The sequence below is a fragment of the Phoca vitulina genome, unplaced genomic scaffold, assembly GCF_004348235.1.
Source record: "Phoca vitulina isolate PV1807 unplaced genomic scaffold, GSC_HSeal_1.0 scaffold53, whole genome shotgun sequence".
Classification (NCBI taxonomy): Eukaryota; Metazoa; Chordata; class Mammalia; order Carnivora; family Phocidae; genus Phoca; species Phoca vitulina.
In genome coordinates this window covers 11,622,256-11,642,156 of record NW_022589756.1, presented here as the reverse complement: position 1 = coordinate 11,642,156, position 19,901 = coordinate 11,622,256, and the positions used below count along the sequence as shown (strand labels likewise).

The 19,901-nt window shown below is 37.0% G+C and overlaps 1 pseudogene; it reads left to right on the top strand.

The window, feature by feature from the left end:
• Nucleotides 1-8,785: 8,785 nt before the first annotated feature.
• Nucleotides 8,786-9,296, top strand: LOC116622568 (annotated as a pseudogene).
• Nucleotides 9,297-19,901: the final 10,605 nt, after the last annotated feature.

The window sequence follows — 19,901 nt, the reverse complement described above, 5'->3', positions numbered from 1 at the left end:
AATCTCAAAGGTTTGTTGCAAGATAGAATGAAATAATACGTAACTGCTTCCAGTCTAATAAACGTTCACTATTATTATCACCACTACCGCTTGATCTCCCAGCTACTGGCCTTCCTGTCCTCCACACTCTTCAAATTGCTCTTTCTCAAATACAAATTTCACAGCTCTGTCCTGTTGAAAATCTTCAGTGGCTCCCCATCTAGATAAAATCAACAATGGAGAATAGTATATTTGGTCCTTGATAATCTGATTCCTTTCTTACCTCTGTCACCACTTCAACCTACCTCTCACTTAACCCTTGGGCTCTAAGAAGACATTTAGAGTTCCGTAAAGAGGTGACAGGCTTTATTTCTTTCCTGCCTGTGCCTTTTCTCGTGCTTTTCTCTCTGCCTGAAATGACCTTTTCTGGGGTTCTTTTCAGGACTCAACTTGAGTTGTAGCCTCCTTCAGGAAGCTTTTCCTGACTTAACAATCTGGTACAGAGTCCTCTCTTAACAATCTGGTACAGAAAAACTGTTGTAAGATCAAAGCTGGGTCCAGTGTGGAGCAAAAATAAATGCTCAATAAATGATGAGACAGTTGCACTTTAAAAAAAAAAAATCTTAAAACATAAAATGTGTTCTTCTTTTGACATTCTTCTGAGCAGAGGAGGAAAGACCTGCTGATATGGCACCCAGGATTGCTGGGATTCTCAGCTGTTATAAAAGAATGCTAACCCTACTCACACATCAGAAATGCCATATGCTTGTGAATTCAACCGGCATTCAAAGAAGAGCTACATGAACTAGTTTTCAGAGACTAGCCCACTGGACTAGATAATATTATACCTGCTCTTCTATCAATCTAGATCAGTGGAGAGATGTGGATTTAAACTATTTCATTTTTACCCCACCCAAATTATTTTTACTAAAAGGAGCTCCAGTGTATGGGCACCTGGGTGGCTCAGGTCATGATCCCGGGGTCAAGGGATCGAGCCCCTCATTGGACTCCCTACTCAGTGGAGAGCCTGCTTCTCCCCCTCCCTCTGCTGCTCCCCCTGCTTGTGCTCTCTCACGGTCTGTCAAATAAATAAATAAAATCTTAAAAAAAAAAAAGGAGCTCCAGTGTAATGATATCAACATATATTGGGGATTATTAAAACAGTCTTTGAAACACTATAAGAATATTGACCCAAAGGTTGTGGGAAACATTTTTACATAATTACCACTTTAGGTTGAATGGCAAGAGAAATCCCTACATTATCATACTTCCTCTTGTGAAATTGCTCGCATTTGTGTTCTTATATTGTAATTTGCTTATTAATCAGAATTAGTCTCCTTTGTCTTAGAGCCAAATCTGTACGTCTCTCAAAGTAAGTATAGAGGTTATAATAGTGTGGGGTTTGTTTTGTTTTGTTTGCCGCATTCCTAATCTATTATCCCCACCCTATTCTATTTTCTCCTTTTGTCTTGCCTCAAATTAGGAATCCCAGTATTAACTGGTAACACTAGGGGCGCCTGAGCGGCTCAGTCGGCCTTCAGCCCAAGTCATGATCTCCAGTCCCAGGATTGAGCCCCACATCGGGCTTCCTGCTCATCAGGAAGTCAGCTTCTCTCTCTCTCTCTCCCTCCCTCTGCTCCTCTCCACTGTTTGTTTTCTCTCTCTCTCAAATAAATAAATAAAATCTTTTTTAAAAAATTGGTAACACTAGTTGTAATAAAGAGTAACAAATATGCTGCAGAATTTCTCACATGCACAGAATCTCTTGACATGCACAGTCTAGGAAAGGTATCTCTAGCAGGCTGAGTCTACCTCCAGGTGGTCACTCCAGAACCCAGCTAACAGTGACTTTGCCATCTCCAATATGTGGCTTTCAATGTAACAGATGTCATTTTTACCCCATTCAATAAGAAGAGAGAAAGAACATAGAGGAATATACATAGAACTTTCTTCTGGCCAGGCCTGGAAGGGATACCCACCACTTCTGCTCACACTCTCTGGCTAGAATTCAGCAGCATGGCCTCACCTACCTGCACTGGAGGCGTGGATATACAGTTTAATTATGAGCCCCAAGCAGAATCCAATGTCAACTTGTTAAACAGCTAGCAGTATCTTCTACAAACTTATTGGCAAGTCCCAAACCCTTATTAGACAGAGAGAGTGAGATTAAATAGAAGCATCCATATGGAAAAATGTTTTTAAAACATTTATAATACAAGAAGAGTATTAGATAAAAACTCAAGTTAAATAATGTAGGATATAAAAGTAGTTAAAATTTCAATCTCCCTAACTCTCATATTTTTGTCACATTTAAAGAAAATTAAACACTTAAGAAAGTAAATGTTGAGCATTATTTATTTAGATTTAAGTAAATGTATCCTCATTTTGGAAGAGAAAACATAACCAAAACTGAACTGAGCTTAGTGTATAGTGTTTATATTTTGTGGAACATATTTTTTTCAGATTAAGGTTGATTGCTGATTCATGTATACAGAATTTATTGGAGGATGAACATAATATTTTATTAGCAATGCCATCTTGTTATGCTGAATGAGTCAAATGAAGAACAAAATGCTTTTCACACAGTGTCAACAGGGAGATGGGGATATCTTCTATACCAACATTATATGAGTACTTAGAGTTGTCAAAATCATAAAGACAGAAAGTACAGTGGTGGTTGCCAGGGGTGGAGAAAGGGGAGAATAGGTACAGAGCTTCAGCTTTATTTCAAGTTCACAAGAGAAAAGAGTTAGGGGCACGGATGGCATGATGGTTGTACAACAATGTGAATGTATTTAGTACCACGAACTGTACACTTAAAAATGGTTAAGATGGGAAACCTAAGTTATGTGTATTTTAACCCAATTAAAAAGAAGAAAAAAAAAAAACCCAAAGGAGAGCACATGAAGAAGAAGTGGTTAAAATGGTGTTTCAAATACGTGCAAAACTCCTAAATAAACATTAGCAAAGTGAGACCCACTCACTATACCGAAAGCCTAATGTACTGTGACCAAAGAAAGGTTCTGTCCTCGAAATGCAGAAAGACTGCGATATATTAAGAAAACTACTAAGGAATGAGTGTCAACAGATTAAAGGAGAGCAACCTCTGATCATCACACTAGATATTGAAATTGCAACTGATAGAATGCAACATATGCTCCTTTAACAAAATCCTAATCAGCTAGAGATACAAGGAAACCTCTTTAAGTTGCTGAAGGCATATTTGGCATAGGCCAGCTGGGGCAGCAGCCAAGGAATCCCTAGTACTCTCACCATCAAAGTGTCTCTCTACGGACCTGTCGGTGCCTGGGGCTTGATCCCTGTGAGGAACCTTGGTCTTCACTGTAGGTTCAGTTTAGTAATTGCGCTATTTCTTAAAAAGAGGAAACAATGGCTGTAGAAGATGCTTCGGTCATGTAGTTCCTAGAATTAAACACAGTGACATTTTAAAACTCTGATGGGAATCACATATAATTTCAAGGTCACTGCTTTGTTTGTGACATTCCTTAGGTATTTATTGCAACTAATTTTGAAGTAATTAGGAAAACTATGTGCCTTAATTCTACCTATGTTTTTTTTTTTCCTTCTTTCCCAATAATTCTTTAACTGGTCCCCTTCTTTAGAAAAGCACGTGCATTTTCCTATTCAGTGTACACTTTTCCTCCACGCACGAATAAAACACAAAAGTGTGGATAAGGTGTATGCTCAGAAAACAGACCATGGTCCGTGGGAAAGGCAGAAGCTATACACTTGAGCTCTACCACGAATTCTGTACAACGAGAGAGGTTTCCAGTTGCCAACATGGTGAGGTGCAAGAACCAGAGAAGACATAGAAGCTTAAGAATTCTGCCAAAGGAGAGAGCAAAAAGGGTGGAGCAGGTGTGCGGATACAAAGAGAAAGCCTCAGTTAGTAATAACACCGTCAAACAGAACACCCCGTCCAAAGGTAACCAGCAAAGATTTCAGTAGGTGTCTGTTGCTTCAAATGTAAAGACAGCAATACAGAACTACAAGAAACATGAAAGATCAAGGAAACATGTCATCACAAAAAGAAAATAATAATTTTCCAATAACTGCGCTTGTCTTCCCAGCTGTGCCAGTCACGGCCAGAGAAGTCTTGTTTCTCTCCAGCAGCATTCAGAGTACTGAGGCATGACCTCCAAGTCCGAGAGGGAGGAGGAAAACAAGGAAGCAAATAAGAATTTCAAAGGGCATTAAAGGGATGCAGCCCCTGCTGGCTGCTTCAGGACTTCAGCAGGAAGTCTGCACACAAGCCTTTGGGAGTAACCCACCTGAGGATCACCCCACAAGGGCACCCCCAACACCCCCCTCCACAGTACTAAACCAACACCCACCCCACCCCCACTCCCACCCCAGACCCTCAGACTTGCTCCCAGGTTCTGCGGTGAGCAGGTCTGGTAACTAGAACGCTCTCAGAAAAACAGACCAGGGCCCGCAAGGGAAAAACTACAAACTGGTGCTTTAGTGCCACCCTCTGGAAAACAAAAAGAAGTTTCCAGCAGCCAGCCTAGTAAGTTGTAAGAACGTGAGAAAACATAAAGAATCTAGAATTCTGCCACAAGAGGGAGAGAGGAGTGGAGCAGTTCTACCCGCACAAATCCTCGACAACCCCAGATAAAGCAACAACAATGAATAGTGCCACATTCATTGGCATAAGGAAATCAAGGAAATATGCCATCACCAAAAGGAAAATAATAATTCCCAACAACTGAGTTCAAATCCATGGAATATTGTGATCTAGATGATAAAGAATTTAAAATACCTGCTTTGAGAAAACACTGATTCAGAAAGATATCTGCACCCTCATGTTCATAGCAGCATTATTTGCAATAGACATAGACATGAAAACAACCCAGGTGTCCATCAACAGATGAACGGATAAAGAAGTTGTGGTACAAATATATACAATGCAAGATTATTTAGCCATAACACACACATACACACACACACACAAAGGAGGCACATGGGTGGCTCAGTTGGTTAGGCAGCCAACTCTTGATTTTGGCTCAGGTCATGATCTCAAGATCCTGTTCAAATTCTGAGGCAGGAGTCTCCTTGAGGATTCTGTCTCCTTCTCCCCCTGCCCCTCCTCCTGCTCATGCTCTCTCTCTCTCTTTCAAATAAATAAATCTTAAAAAAAAATAATAAAAAAAATTTTAAAAAAACACAAGGAAATCCTGCCATTTGCAACAACATGGATGAACTTTGAGGGCATTATGCTAAGTGAAATAGAGAGACAGAGAAAGGCAAATACTATATGATCTCACTTATATGTGAAATCTAAAACAAACAAGCATGCAAAAAACACACCAAACTCAGAAAACTATATGATTTGTGGTTACCAGAAGCAGGGGGGTAAGAGGAGAAAGAATGGAGGAAGGGGGTCAAAAGATAAAAACTTCCAGTTACAAGATAAATAAGTGCAAGGGATGTAATGTACGCATGACTATAGTTAGTGCTGCTGTATTATATACAGGAAAGTTAAGAGAGAAAATCCTAAGAGTCTCACCAAAAGGAAAAAAAAATCTTTTTCTTTCTTTGTTTTCTCTTTTTATTGTATCTATATGAGATGATGGATGCTAACTAAACTTATTGTAATCATCTCACAACATATGTAAGTAAAACCATTATGCTGTACCCCTTAAACTTATACAATGACGGATATAAATTGTATTTCAATAAAACTGGGAATTTTAAACAAAAAAACAGCTGTTTTGAAAAAAAGAAACTCAGTGGGCTACAAGAAAACTCAAATAGCTCAATGATATAAGGGAAAAAATACACAACCAAAATGAGCTTGCTATGAAAGATACCAACAAATTCCAGAGTTAAGTCAACAAATGAGGACAAGGTTCAAGATGGCGGTGTAGGAAAATCCTGAGCTCACCTCCTCTCATAGACCCAACAAATCCACAACTACATATGGAATAATTCCCTCTGAAGGGGACCTAGAAACTGAATCAACAAAGCCTCTACAACAAGGGACAGCAAGCACCCAGAGAGATAAAAGAGGCTCCACCACCCTCAGATCCTGCATAGGAGAGAAAAGGCCCCAAAACACATAGATTTGAAAACCAACAGGGAATATCTCCAGGAAAACTACAGAACTGAAGGGAAAGGAAAACCCACTCTTAAGGACTCATTCACAAACACACTCAACCTGGAAACCAGCACAAAAACACCAGATTGATAGGTGATGGAGACCCACTGACTAATCTTGGAGTACCTGCTGGAGAGGGAGGAGGCAGACAGGGCTCTCCCTGGGGACTGAGACACTGGTAGCAGCCATTTTGTTATCTTGTTCTGCTCTGCTGATCCTGGAACTGGCAGGCAACATTTTAAAATCCTCCCTTTAGGCTATTAACACCAGACGACCTGCCCCATTGACAGCCATGCACAGCCATGCACCTTGGCCAGAACTGTAGTTGACAAGACAATATCTTCAGCCACCAGTGCACCCACAGCAGTCACAACTGGGCTTCATAGCCAGCCTGGCTGGTGGGCTACTCCCATCCAACAGCATGGCCTTAGGAGTCATGGATGAACCATGCAGCCAGCCAGGCATGGGAATAGTCCCACAAATCAGTACATCCCCCAGCAGTCACGGCCCCACCACAATAGGAATGTTGCATAAAAAAATACTAAAGGGACTTCTTTAAGTGAAAAAGAAAAGACCACTACCAGAAATAAGAAAATAGATGAAAGAAAAAAATCTCAATGGTAAAGGCAAACATATAATAAAGGTAATGGATCAATCACTTATTAAGTTAGTGTGAAGTTGTTAAAAGACAAAAATTATAAAATCAAGTATAACTGCAATATTAGTTAAAGGATACACAAAATAAAAAGACTTAAAAGATATCAAAAATATAAAACATGGAGTGGGGAGAATGTAGAGCTCTTAGAATGCATTCAAATTTAAATGACCACCAATTTAAAATAGACTGTTGTATACATAGGTTGTTACATGAACCTCCTAGTAACTACAAACAAAAAACTTATAACAGATATACAAAAAGTAAAGAGAATGGAATCCAAACATAACACTAAAGAAACTCATCAAATTATAAGGGAAGAGAACAAGAGAAGAAAAGAACAGAGAACCACAAAAGCAATCAACAAAATGACAATAAGTACATATCTATCAATAATTACTTTAAATGTAAATGGACTAAATGATCCAATCAAAAAACATAGGGTAACTGAATGGATTAAAAAAAAAACCCCAAGATCCATTTACATGCTGCCTACAAGAGATTCACTTCAAACCTGAAGACACATACACACTGAAAGTGAAAAGGTAGAGAAAGATATTTCATGCAGGGATGCCTGGGTGGCTCAGTCGTTTAAGTGTCTGCCTTCGGCACAAGTCATGATCTCACGATCGTGGTATCAAGTCCCATGTTGGGCTCCTTGCTTGGTGAGAGTCTGCTTCTCCCTCTCCTCCCCATTCATGCTCCCTTGCTATCTCTGTCTGTGTCTCTCAAATAAATAAATAAAATCTTTAAAAACAAAAAAAGATATTTCATGCAAATGGTAATGAAAAGAAAGCTGGGGTAGCAACACTTATATCAGACAAAATAGACTTTTTCCCTAGTTAGTTAAATAAATCTTTTGTTTAAATCATATCTTTTGTTTTTTAAATTTTTATTTTAATTCCAGTTAGTTAACATACCGTGTAATATTAGTTTCATGTGTACAATATAGTGATTCAACACTTCCATACGAAACCTAGTGCTTATCACAACAAGTGCACTCTTTAATCCCTATCACCTATTTCACCCATCCCCCCCCCCCCACTTCCCCTCTGGTAATCATCAGTTTGTTCTTAAGGTTGAGTCTGTTTCTTGGTTTGTTTCTCTCTCTCTCTCTTTTTTTTCCCCCATATTTGTTTTGTTTCTTAAACTCCAATTTGAGTGAAATCATATGGTATTTGTCTTTCTCTGACTGACCTATTTCACTTAGCAATATACTCTCTAGCTCCATCCATGTTTTGCAAGTGGCTGGCTTTCATTCTTTTTTATGACTGAGTAATATTCTATGGTCTATATATACCACATCTTCTTTATCCATTCATCATATCAAAAATATAAAACATGGAGGGGGGAGAATGTAGAGCTCTTAGAATGCATCAGTTGATGGACACTTGGGCTGTTTCCATAATCTGGCTATTGTAGGTAATGCTGCTATAAACATTGTGCAAAAGAGACTTTAAAACAAAGTGTAACAGGACAAAGAAGGTCATTACATACAGAGGAGCACCTAAACATACAAAACAAATATTAAAAGACACAAAGGGAGAAATTAACTGTAATACAATAGTAGCAGGGGACTTTAACACCCCACCTACATCAATGGATAAATCGCCCAGACAAAAAATTAATATGGAAATACTGGTCTTAAATGATACATTAGACCAAATGGGACTAATAAACATATACATAGAACATTCAACCCCAAATCAGCAGAATACACATTCTTCTTAAGTGCACATGGAACATTCTCCAAGATAGATCGCATATGAGGCCACAAAACAAGTCTCAATAAAGTTAAGAAGATTGAAATCATATCACGCATCTTTTCCAACCACAATGATATAAAACTAGAAATCAATTACAATAAAACTGGAAAAAACAAACATACACACGTAAACAAACATGCCACTAAACAACCAATGGGTCGATGAAAAATTCAAAGAAAATCAAAAACTACCTAGAAACAAATGCAAATGAAAACACAGGCCTTGCAGACACAGCTGCTCTAGAGCCGCCTGAGCCACCCAGCCATGGTCAACCCCACCGTGTTCTTCAACATCGCCATGGATGGCAAGCCTTTAGGGCACATCTTCTTTGAGCTGTTTGCAAACAAATTTCTAAAGACAGCAGAGAACTTTCATGAGCACTAGGGAGAAAGGATTTGTTTATAAAGATTCCTGCTTTCAACGGATTATTCTGGGATTTATGTGCCAGAGCAGTGACTTCACGTGCCATAATGGCACTGGCAGCAAGTCCATTTAGGGGGAGAAATTTGATAATGAGAATTTCATCCTGAAGCATATGGGTCCTGGCATCTTGCCCATAGCAAATGCTGGACCCAACACAAATGGTTCCCAGTGTTTCATCTGCATGGCCAAGACTGAGTGGTTGCATGGCAAGCACATGGTCCTTGGCAAGGTGAAAGAGGGCATGAGTACTGTGGAAGCCATGGAGTGCTTTGGGTCCAGGAATGGCAAGACCAGCAAGAAGATCACCATTGCTGACTGGACATATCTAATAAATTTGACTTGTGTTTTATAGTTAAAAAAAAAATGAAAACACAATGTTCCAAAATCTGTGGGATGCAGCAAAAGCAGTTCTAAAAGGAAAGTTTATAGTGATATACGTCCACCTCTGGAAACAAGAAAAATCTCAAATAGGGCGCCTGGGTGGCTCGGTTGGTTGGGCGACTGCCTTCGGCTCAGGTCATGATCCTGGAGTCCCTGGATCGAGTCCCGCATCGGGCTCCCTGCTCGGCAGGGAGTCTGCTTCTCCCTCTGACCCTCCCCCCTCTCATGTGCTCGCTCTCTCTCAAATAAATAAAAATCTTTAAAAAAAAAAAAAAAAAGAAAAATCTCAAATATAAGCAATCTAAACTTAATCTTTTTTTTTATTTTATTATGTTATGTTAATCACCATACATTACATCATTAGTTTTTGATGTAGTGTTCCATGATTCATTGTTTGCATATAATACCCAGTGTTCCATTCAATACGTGCCCTCTTTAATACCCAGCACCAGGCTAACCCATCCTCCCACCCCCCTCCCCTCTAGAACCCTCAGTTTGTTTCTCAGAGTCCATAGTCTCTCATGGTTCATCTCCCCCTCCGATTCCCCCCTCTTCATTCTTCCCTTCCTACTATCTTCTTCTTTTTTTAACATATAATGTTTGTTTCAGAGGTACAGGTCCGTGATTCAACAAACTTACTCTTAAAGGAACTAGGAAAAAAAAAAGCACAAAATTAGTCGAAAGAAGGAAATAATAAAACTGAGAGCAGAAATAAACAGAGACTAAAAAAATAAAACTTTTCTTCAAAAAGATAAACAAAATTGATAAACCCTTAGCAAGACTCATCAAGAAAATAAGAGAGAGGGCCCAAATAAATAAAATCAGAAATGAAAAAGGAGAAGTTACAACTGATAACACAGAAACACAAAGGATCGTAAAAATTACTAAAGACTACTACAAGCAATTATACACCAATAAACTAGAAAACCTAGAAGATGTGGATAAATCCCTAGAAACATACAGTACTCCAAGACTGAAACAGGAAGACATAAAAATCTGAACAGACTGATTACTAGTAATGAAAATGAATCAGCAACCAAAAATCCTAACAAAACAAAAACCCAAGCCCAGATGGCTTCACAGTTGCATTTTACCAAATACTTAAAGAACAGTTAATACCTAGTCTTCTCAAATTATTCCAAAAAGTTGAAATGGAAGGAATTCTTCCAAGCTCATTCTATGAGGCCAGCATTACAGTGATACCTAAACCAAAATAAAAGGCATCCAAATTGGAAAGGAAGAAGTAAAATTGTTAACTACATGTTGATGATATAATTCCATATATATATAAAACTTTAAGGCCACCACCAAAAAACTATTAGAATAAATAAATGAATTCAATAAATTTGCAGGATACAAAATCAATATTTGAAAATCTGTTGCTATACACTAATTTCTAAACACTAATAATGAACTATCAGAATGAGAAATTAAGGAAACAATGCCATTTACAATTATATCAAAAAATAAAATAAAATAAAATGCCAAGGAATAAATTTAACCAAGGAGGTAAAACACATGTATTCTAAAAACTATAAGACACTGATGAAAGAAATGAAGATAACACAAATAAATGGAAAGATATACTATGCTCATGGATTGTAAGATTTAATATTGTTAAAATGTCCATACTACACAAAACAGTCTTCAGACTCAATGCAATCTCCATCAAAATACCAAAGGCACTTTTCACAGAACTAAAACAAATAATCCTAAAATTTTTATGAAGCACAGAAGACCCTGAATAGCCAAAGCAATCTTGAGAAAGAAAAAAGCTGGAGGTAAAATGGTCCCAGATTTCAAATTATACTACAAAACTATAGTAATCTAAACAGTATGGTACTGGCACAAAAATAGACGCATTGATCAATGGAACAGAATAAAAGCTCAGAAATAAATCTATGGCTTAAATGGTCAATTAATCTATGATAAACGAAGCAAGAATATACAATGGGGAAAAGACAGTCTCTTCAGTAATTGGTGTTGGGAAAACTGGACAGCTACATGCAAAAGAATAGAACTGGGCCACTTTCTTACACCACATACAAAAATAAATTCAAAATGAATTAAAGATTTAAATATAGGATGTGAAACTATGAAATTCCTAGAAGAAAACATAGGCAGTAAGCTCTTTGACATTAGTCTTAGTGATTTCTTTGGATCTGTCTCCTCAGGCAAGGACAACAAAAACAAAAATAAACAAATGAGACTACATCAAACCAAAAAGATTGTGCACAGTAAAAAAATACCATCAACAAAACAAAAAGGCAACCTGCTGAATGGGAGAAGATATTTGCATATATCCAATAAGGCGTTGACATCCAAAATATATTTTAAAAACTCATAAAACCCAATATCAAAAAAATCAAACCATCTGATTAAAAAATGGGAAGAGGATCTGCACAGACATTTTGTCCAAAGAAGACATACAGATGGCCAACAGACATATGAAAAAAAAGGCTCAACATCACTAACCATCAAAGAAATGCAAACCAAAATCACAATGAGGTATCACCTCACACCTGTCAGGATGGCTATTATCGAAAAAAAAACGAGAAATAACAAGGGTTGGCAAGGATGTGGAAGGAAAAAGAATTCTCATGCACTGCTGATGGGAACATAAACTGGTATAGCACTATGAAAACCAAAATTGAGGTTCCTGAAAAAATTAAAAAACAACTATCATACCGTCCAACAATTTCACTTCTGGGTATTTGTCCAATGAAAGGAAAATAAGAATTCAAAAAGACATATGCACACCTATGTTCATTGCAGCATTATTTGCAATCACCAAGATATGGAAGCAACCTAAATGTCCGTCAATAGACAATGGATAAAGATGTGTGTGTGTGTGTGTGTGTGTGTGTAAGTAATATTACTCAGCCATAACAAAGAATGAAATCTTGCTATTTGCGACAACATAGATCTAAATGGTATTACACTAAATGAAATAAGTCAGACAGAGAAGACAAAATACTATATGATTTCACCTATATATGGAATCTAAAAAACAAGAAACAAACAAAACAAAACAGAAAAGACTCATGGATAGAGAGAACAAACTGATAGTTGCTAGAGGGGAGGTAGGGGAGGAATGGACAAAATAGGTGAAGGGGATTAAGAGGTATATTCTTCCAGTTATAAAATAAATAAGTCAGGGAGATATAATATATAGCATAGAAAATATGGTCAATAATTATAACAACTTTGTATCATGACAGATAACTAAACTTATTGCAGTGACCACTTTGTAATATATAAATACCAAATCACTATGTTATGCAACTGAAACTAATACAATATTGTATGTCAATTATCTTTCAACTTTAAAAAAGGATTCAATGAATGAGATGAAGAATGAATAGAGAATGTCTGTAGTAGAGTAGAGCAGATGGAAGAGTAAGTAAATTAGAGGATAGGAATTTTGAAATAACACAGTTGGAAGAGACCAAAAACAAAAGAATTAAAAAAAAAACAAAACAAGCCTGAATGATCTATGGCATCCCAACAAAAAGATATTAGAATAATCTGGATTCCAGATTATTCTGGGTGGCTCAGCCAGTTGGGCAACTGACTGTTGATTTCAGCTCAGGTCATGAACTTGGGGTCCTGGGATAGAGCCACCTGTCAGGCTCCATGCTCCACAGGGAGTCTGCTTGAGATTCTCTCTCCCTCTCCCTCCCCCCCTACCCCCACTCTCTCTCTCTTTCCAAAGTAAATAAATAAATCTTAAGAAGAAGAAGAAGAAGAAGAAGAAGAAGAAGAAGAAGAAGAAGAAGAAGAATCTGTATTCCAGAAGGAGAAAGAGGAATTATGCGACAGAAAGTTTATTTAAAGATGTGATAGTTGATTAGTCTCCCAAACCAAGGGAGAGACTTAGACATTCAAGTTTGCAAAGCTAATAGATTATTATCTGTGCCCTATTATCTCAATATGAAAAGATGTTCTCCAAGTAACTTTATAACAAAACTATTGAAAATCAAAAATAAAGAAAGAATCCTAAAGAAATTCAGAGAACAAAGTACATAACTCACAAAGGAGCCACTATTAGTCTATCAGTGACTATCTCAGCAGAAACCCCACAGGCCAGGAAAGTGTAATAATTTACTCAAAGTGTTAGAAGATAGTAATTGGGGGCGCCTGGGTGGCTCAGTTGGTTAAGCGATTGCCTTCGGCTCAGGTCATGATCCTGGAGTCCCGGGATCGAGTCCCGCATCAGGCTCCCTTCTCAGCAGGGAATCTGCTTCTCCCTCTGACCCTCCCCCCTCTCATGCTCTCTCTCTATCTCATTCTCTCTCTCAAATAAATAATTAAAATCTTAAAAAAAAAGAGAGAGAGAAAAGGAAGATAGTAATTGGCATCCAAGAATAGTCTATGGCAAAAAATAAAAAATAAAATAACTAAAATAAAATAGAATAGCCTATGGAAATTTTGCTTCAGATATGAAGGAGAAATAAAGACATCCCCAGATAAACAAAAGATGAGGGAGCTTATCATCACTAGAACTGCTTTACAAAAAAAATAAAATGAGTTCTTTAAGCTCAAATAAAAAGATGCTAATCAGCAACATGAAAATGTATGAAAGTATACAACAAACCAGTAAAAGTGAAAAATATATTGTCAAGTTTAGAAAACTTTAATTCTATAATAGGATAGTGAGTTAACCACTTAACTATAGTATAAAGGTTAAAGGAAAAAAGTAATAAAAATAATTACAGTGACTTTAATTTGTTAACAAATACACAACATAAAATGAGGTAAATTGTGACATCAAAAATGTAAAAGGTGAGAGTAAAAATGTAGAGCTTTTGTCAGCTATTGAAGGTAAGTTGTTATCAGCATAAAATGGATTGTTTTATCTATGAGATGGTCTATGTAAGCCTCATGACAACCATAAGGCAAAAATCTAGAGTAGATTCACAGCAAATTAAAAAAAAAAAGAGAGGTAACAGAGCATACCACATTGAAAATCACCAATTTACAAAGGTTGGCAGAAACAGAAGGAAAAAGAAACAATGCAAATACAAAGCAACCAGAAAGTAATCAATAAGATGATATTAGTAAGTCCTCACATATCAATAATTACTTTATGTAAATGTATTGAATTCACCAACTGAAAAGCACAGAGTGGCTGAATGAATTTAAAAAAAAAAAAAAGATCCAAGCATATGCTGCCTACAAGAGACTCACTTCAATTTTAAGGGCACACATAAGCTTAAAGTGTAGGGATGGAAAAAGGTATTCCATGCAAGTAGAAACAAGCAAACCAAAAAAGTAGGTATAACCGAAGTTAGACAAAATAGACTTAAGTCAAATGGTAACAAGAGACAAAGCCCATTACATAATGATAAAGATGTGAATTCATCAAGAAGATGTATCAGAAATATATACACCCCCAACATCAGAACACCTAAATACATTAAGCAAATACTAACAGATCCGACAGGAGCAATACAGAATAATACAATCATTGTAGGAGACCTCAGAAACCCACTTTCAGCAGTAGATAGAAAATCCAAAGAGAAAATCAACAAGGAAACATTGGACATGAACCATACTTTAGACCAAATGGACCTAACAGACATATATAAAACATTCTATCCAGCAGCAACAAAATACACATTCTTCTCAAATACACACGAAACATTCTCCAGAATAGATCAAGTGATAGGATGCAAAATCAAGTCTTAGCAGATTTAAGAAGACTGATATCATGCCAAGTATTTTTCTGACCATAATGGTATGAAACTAGAAACTGACAACACAAGGAAAGCTGTAAAATCTACAACTATGTGGAAACTAAACAACATGCTCCTAAACAACTAATAGGTCAAACAAGAAACCAAAAGAGAAATCAAAAAATATTTTCAAACAAATGAAAGAGAAACACAACATACCAAAACCTATGAGATGCTGCAGTTCTTAGAAGGAAGTATATAGTGATAAATAAATATATTAAGAAATTAGATCGCAAATAAACAATTTAACTTTACACCTCAAGGAACTAGAAAAAGAATATACTAGAGTGTTTATAGAAGAAATATACCTTAACATAATAAAGGCCATATATGACAAATCCATACCTCACATCATCCTAAATGGTGAAAGACTGAAAGCTTTTCCTCTAAGATCAAGAACAAGACAAGATGCTCACTCTCATCACTCTTATCCAACATAGTACTGGAAGTCCTAACTAGAGCAATTAGGCAAGACAAAGAAATAAAAGGCAACCAAATCAGAAAAAAAAAAATTACATTGTCATTATTTATAGATGATATGATTTTACATATAGAAAAACCCAAAGACTCAACCCAAAAAAACTGTTGGAACCAATCAAGAATTCAATGAAGTTACAGGATATAAAATCTACATACAGACATCAGTTGCATTTCTATACACTAATAATGAAACAGATGAAAGGAAATAGAGAACACTAATTTACAATAACATCAAAAACAAAACGAAATACCTAGGAATAAGTTTAACCAAGGAGGTAAGAGATCTGTATAACAAAACTACAAGACTTTGTTGAAAGAAATCAAAGGAGACACAACTGAAAAGACATCTATATCATGGATCAGAATAATTAATATTATTACAATATCAATACTACCCAAAGCCATCTACAGATTCAATACAACCCCTATGAAAATTTGAATGGCATTTTTCATAAAAATAGAAAAAAACAATCCTAAAATGTTATGGAACCACAAAAGACCCTGAATCGCCAAAATAATCATGAAAAAAAGAAAAACAAAATAAAGCTGGAGGCATCACACTTTCTGATTTCAATCTATACTACAAAACTAGTAATTAAAACAGCAGGTTACTGGCATAAAAATAGGCACATACAGGGCGCCTGGGTGGCTCAGTTGGTTAAGCGACTGCCTTCGGCTCAGGTCATGATCCTGGAGTCCCAGGATCGAGTCCCGCATCGGGCTCCCTGCTCAGCAGGGAGTCTGCTTCTCCCTCTGACCCTCCTCCCTCTCATGCTCTCTGTCTCTCATTCTCTCTCTCTCAAATAAATAAATAAAATCTTTAAAAAAAAAAAATAGGCACATACAGCAGAAACACAGCACAATAGAAAGCCCAGGAATAAACCCCTGCAGATATGGTCAACTAATATAAAAGAGAGCCAAGAAAACCCAAAGAGGAAAGGATAGTGTCTTTGACAAATGGTGTTGGGAAAACTGAACAAACACATGCGGAAATATGAATTTGGACCCCTCTCTTACACCACTCACAAAAATTAACTCAAAATGGATCAAAGACTTAATTATAAGACCTGCTACCATAAAACTCCTAGGAAAAAAACACAGAGAAGCTCCTCAACATTGGTCTTGGCAATGATTATCTGGATATGACACCAAAAGCACAAACAACAATAACAAAATCAAGTTGGACTGCCTCAAACTTAAAATCTCTGCACAGTAAAAGAAACTATCAATAAAATGAAAATGCAACCTACAAAATGGGAGAAAATATTTGCAAACCAAATACCAGGTATGGGGTTAATATCCAAAATATAGAGAGAGCTTATATAACTCAATAACAAAAAAACCCAAACAATCCAACCAAAAAATGGGCAGATGAACTAAGCATTTTTTTTAAAGTCATCCAAATGGCCATTAGGTACATACATGAAAAGATGCCCAACATCACTAATCACCAGGGAAATGCAAATAAAAACTACAATGACACATCACCTCACACCTGTTAGAGCAGCTATCATCAAGAGGACAAAAAGTAACAGGTGTTGCTGAGAATGTGGAGCAAAGGGACTACTTGTACTCTATTGGTGGGAACGTGCACTGGTTCAGTCACTATGAAAAACAGTATAGAGTTTCCTCAAAAAATTAAAAATACACCTATAATATGATCCAGCCATTCTACTTCTAAAGGAATGAGAACAGGATATCAAAGAAATATATGCACTCCCATGTTTATTGCAACATTATTCACAATATCCAAGATATGAGACCCTAAATGTCCATCAGTGGATGAATGAATAAAGAAGATGTAATAAAAATGGAATAAATTTATATATTAAAATAATTGATTTTCTCAAGTTGGCCCATCCTTTCATTCCCAAACAACCACTCCTTGGTCATGATATATTATTCTTTTACTCTGAAGTTAAATTCAATTTGAAAATAGTTTATGTAGCATTTGTATGTATGTTAATAGGTTTGATTGGCTATTTTTATCTTTTGTTGTCTGTGGTAAGTAGCATCTAAGGTAATCCTTAATTATCCCTACCCCTACGTTCACACTCACATGCAAACTGTCCCCTTGAGTGTGGGCTAGACTTAATGACTTAGATATAATGAATTGCCAGAGTCCAGCTCCAGCCGGGGTGGGTCTCTCGTAGGAAAGGACGGCGTCGGCGAATGAAGAGACACAGACACAGGATCAGGTTACAAGCATCTCCTCCTGACAGCCTCAGAGGAACTTTATTTATATGTTAGGATATTTTTGTTTTTCCATACTTTCGTAACATGTGATTATGTTTTTTTTACAATTTATCGAGATAATCTTAGATCATTCTCTGGATTACAGACATAGCCTTCTTTCATTTTTTCCTTGTAATGATTAACATGACGTTTATTGATTTCCGCTTATTGACTTTCGCTAAAACTAAAAAACAGTACGCAAAGAGAAAGGTGCTAGACAGAGCGTGACCGTCTTGTTATTTTGTTCTATAGAAACTAATTCTTCGTGGAATTAGTTTCATTATGATTGCTTAGATAGGCGTAACTAAGATGAGTAGTCACTTTATCATGAAACCCCAGAAATATTCCCACAATTATAAAGATTGCCATAAACAAAATGAAAGAGAGTAGCAGGAGCCAGCTGTGAAGTCTCTTGTTTTCAGGATCATCCCCCATACTTGGACCTTGTCAAACAGCATGAGTAGCTTGGCTCGCGCCAAAGAAGAAAAGAAATAATTGATGTATTAAGGACTGCAAAGCTTTCAATACTATTAGTAGAGGGAGGGGATGTAGACAATAAACACTTGATTATAAATTATTTATTGAGTATTTAGTGCCTTTCTGGAGAGAGATGTCCAATAAAACCCAGTAATTCCTAGTTCTAATTTACTATCTCATGGTAAATCAACTCCTTTCTACTTCTCCTGTGACAGTTTGTACTTTTAACTTGATGGCTATCTGATTTTCTTCTCTGTGTTCTTTTAAGGAAAGGCATTTGTCAATGTGCCTTTTTTTTTTTTCCTGAGGCCCTAAGCAATTTGATGATAAGCTACCTCTCAACACTCACCTGGTGCACACCAACCCACCCCCAGAATGCAGTGAACCTTCTTCCCATCCTTCCTTTGATGTCCCTGATTGCCAGCCCATGGATCACACAATGTTCTTGAGCCTCCTGAGCAGCTTTTCAAGCCCACCTTCTGGCCCCAGATTTACCTGGATGGGAAATAGGTATTTATAGAAAATGTCAAAGTATCACTGAAAATTCTGCCCTCAGTATTCCATAAGGGAACTCGATGACTTGTGCTCATATATTTGATTTCTTTGCAATGTAAGCTATACTTCCAAAGTTTTTCCTCATGATCAAGAAGGCAAGAATTCCAAGACACATAAGAAAAATCAGTAACTTCTGAATTTATAATCAGAGATGTTAAAGACTCCAGATCAGACAAATTTAAGTAAGTGGAGCAGTCCTCAATAACCAGCACACACCCCAATGACCCTAAAATCCCACTGTGACTTTTTAGGGTGCTGGGAGATGCTTATTCCCAAGTACCACTGTCCCAGCAATTTCAGAGGAGAAAAAACATGAACCCAGACTTAGAGGGAAAGTCATCGCCAGAGCTTCCAGCACCCTCACTGGCTTAGGCTAAGACTTTTGAGGTTTACCTCTTTCAAGACCTATGTTAATAGCACCACGAGACTCCACCAATCCCATATCCTGAGTCAGCTCAAGAAGTCATTTTCAAAGTCTCAATAGCCAGGGAGGACCTTCTCCAATAATGAAACTGTGTGTCCCATTCACTGAAACCCTGAAATAGAAGCAGTACCCAGAGGAAGCCACAGCAGAAAGGAGCTGGAGTAAGACCATCTAAAAAAATAGAAACATCAAATAAGATCATGAGTGTGAATGCACTTTGCAGTTTCTAAAATTGGTATTTTTACTGTGCCTTCTTTAAGCATTCCCTAAGCCACCCAAACTACTCTGGCGTTCCCTTATGTTCATGTCATTCGTGTCTGTGAGATCATTTATGCCACGTCGTCAGCCATATGCTCGTGTTGCATTGCCATTGATTTTTCTGTATTACTTGCTGTCCTAAGTGCATCAAAGGTCCACTCTTTCTTTTTGATTCCTCTCACATTACATATAACTGTGATGTGTAAACAATTTGTATTACCTAAGACTTTAGATATAAAAATTAGTCAGTTTCATTCAGGTAGTTGGACAGAAGGCAATCAAATAGAAGCTTTTTTTAATCTCTCAGTAGCCTGTATATGGTTTTAAATGTAATTTCATTGCTTAAGTCTGGTAAGATACATTCCAAAAAATATTTATAAATAGACATGCTGTTATAATAGTGTTTCTC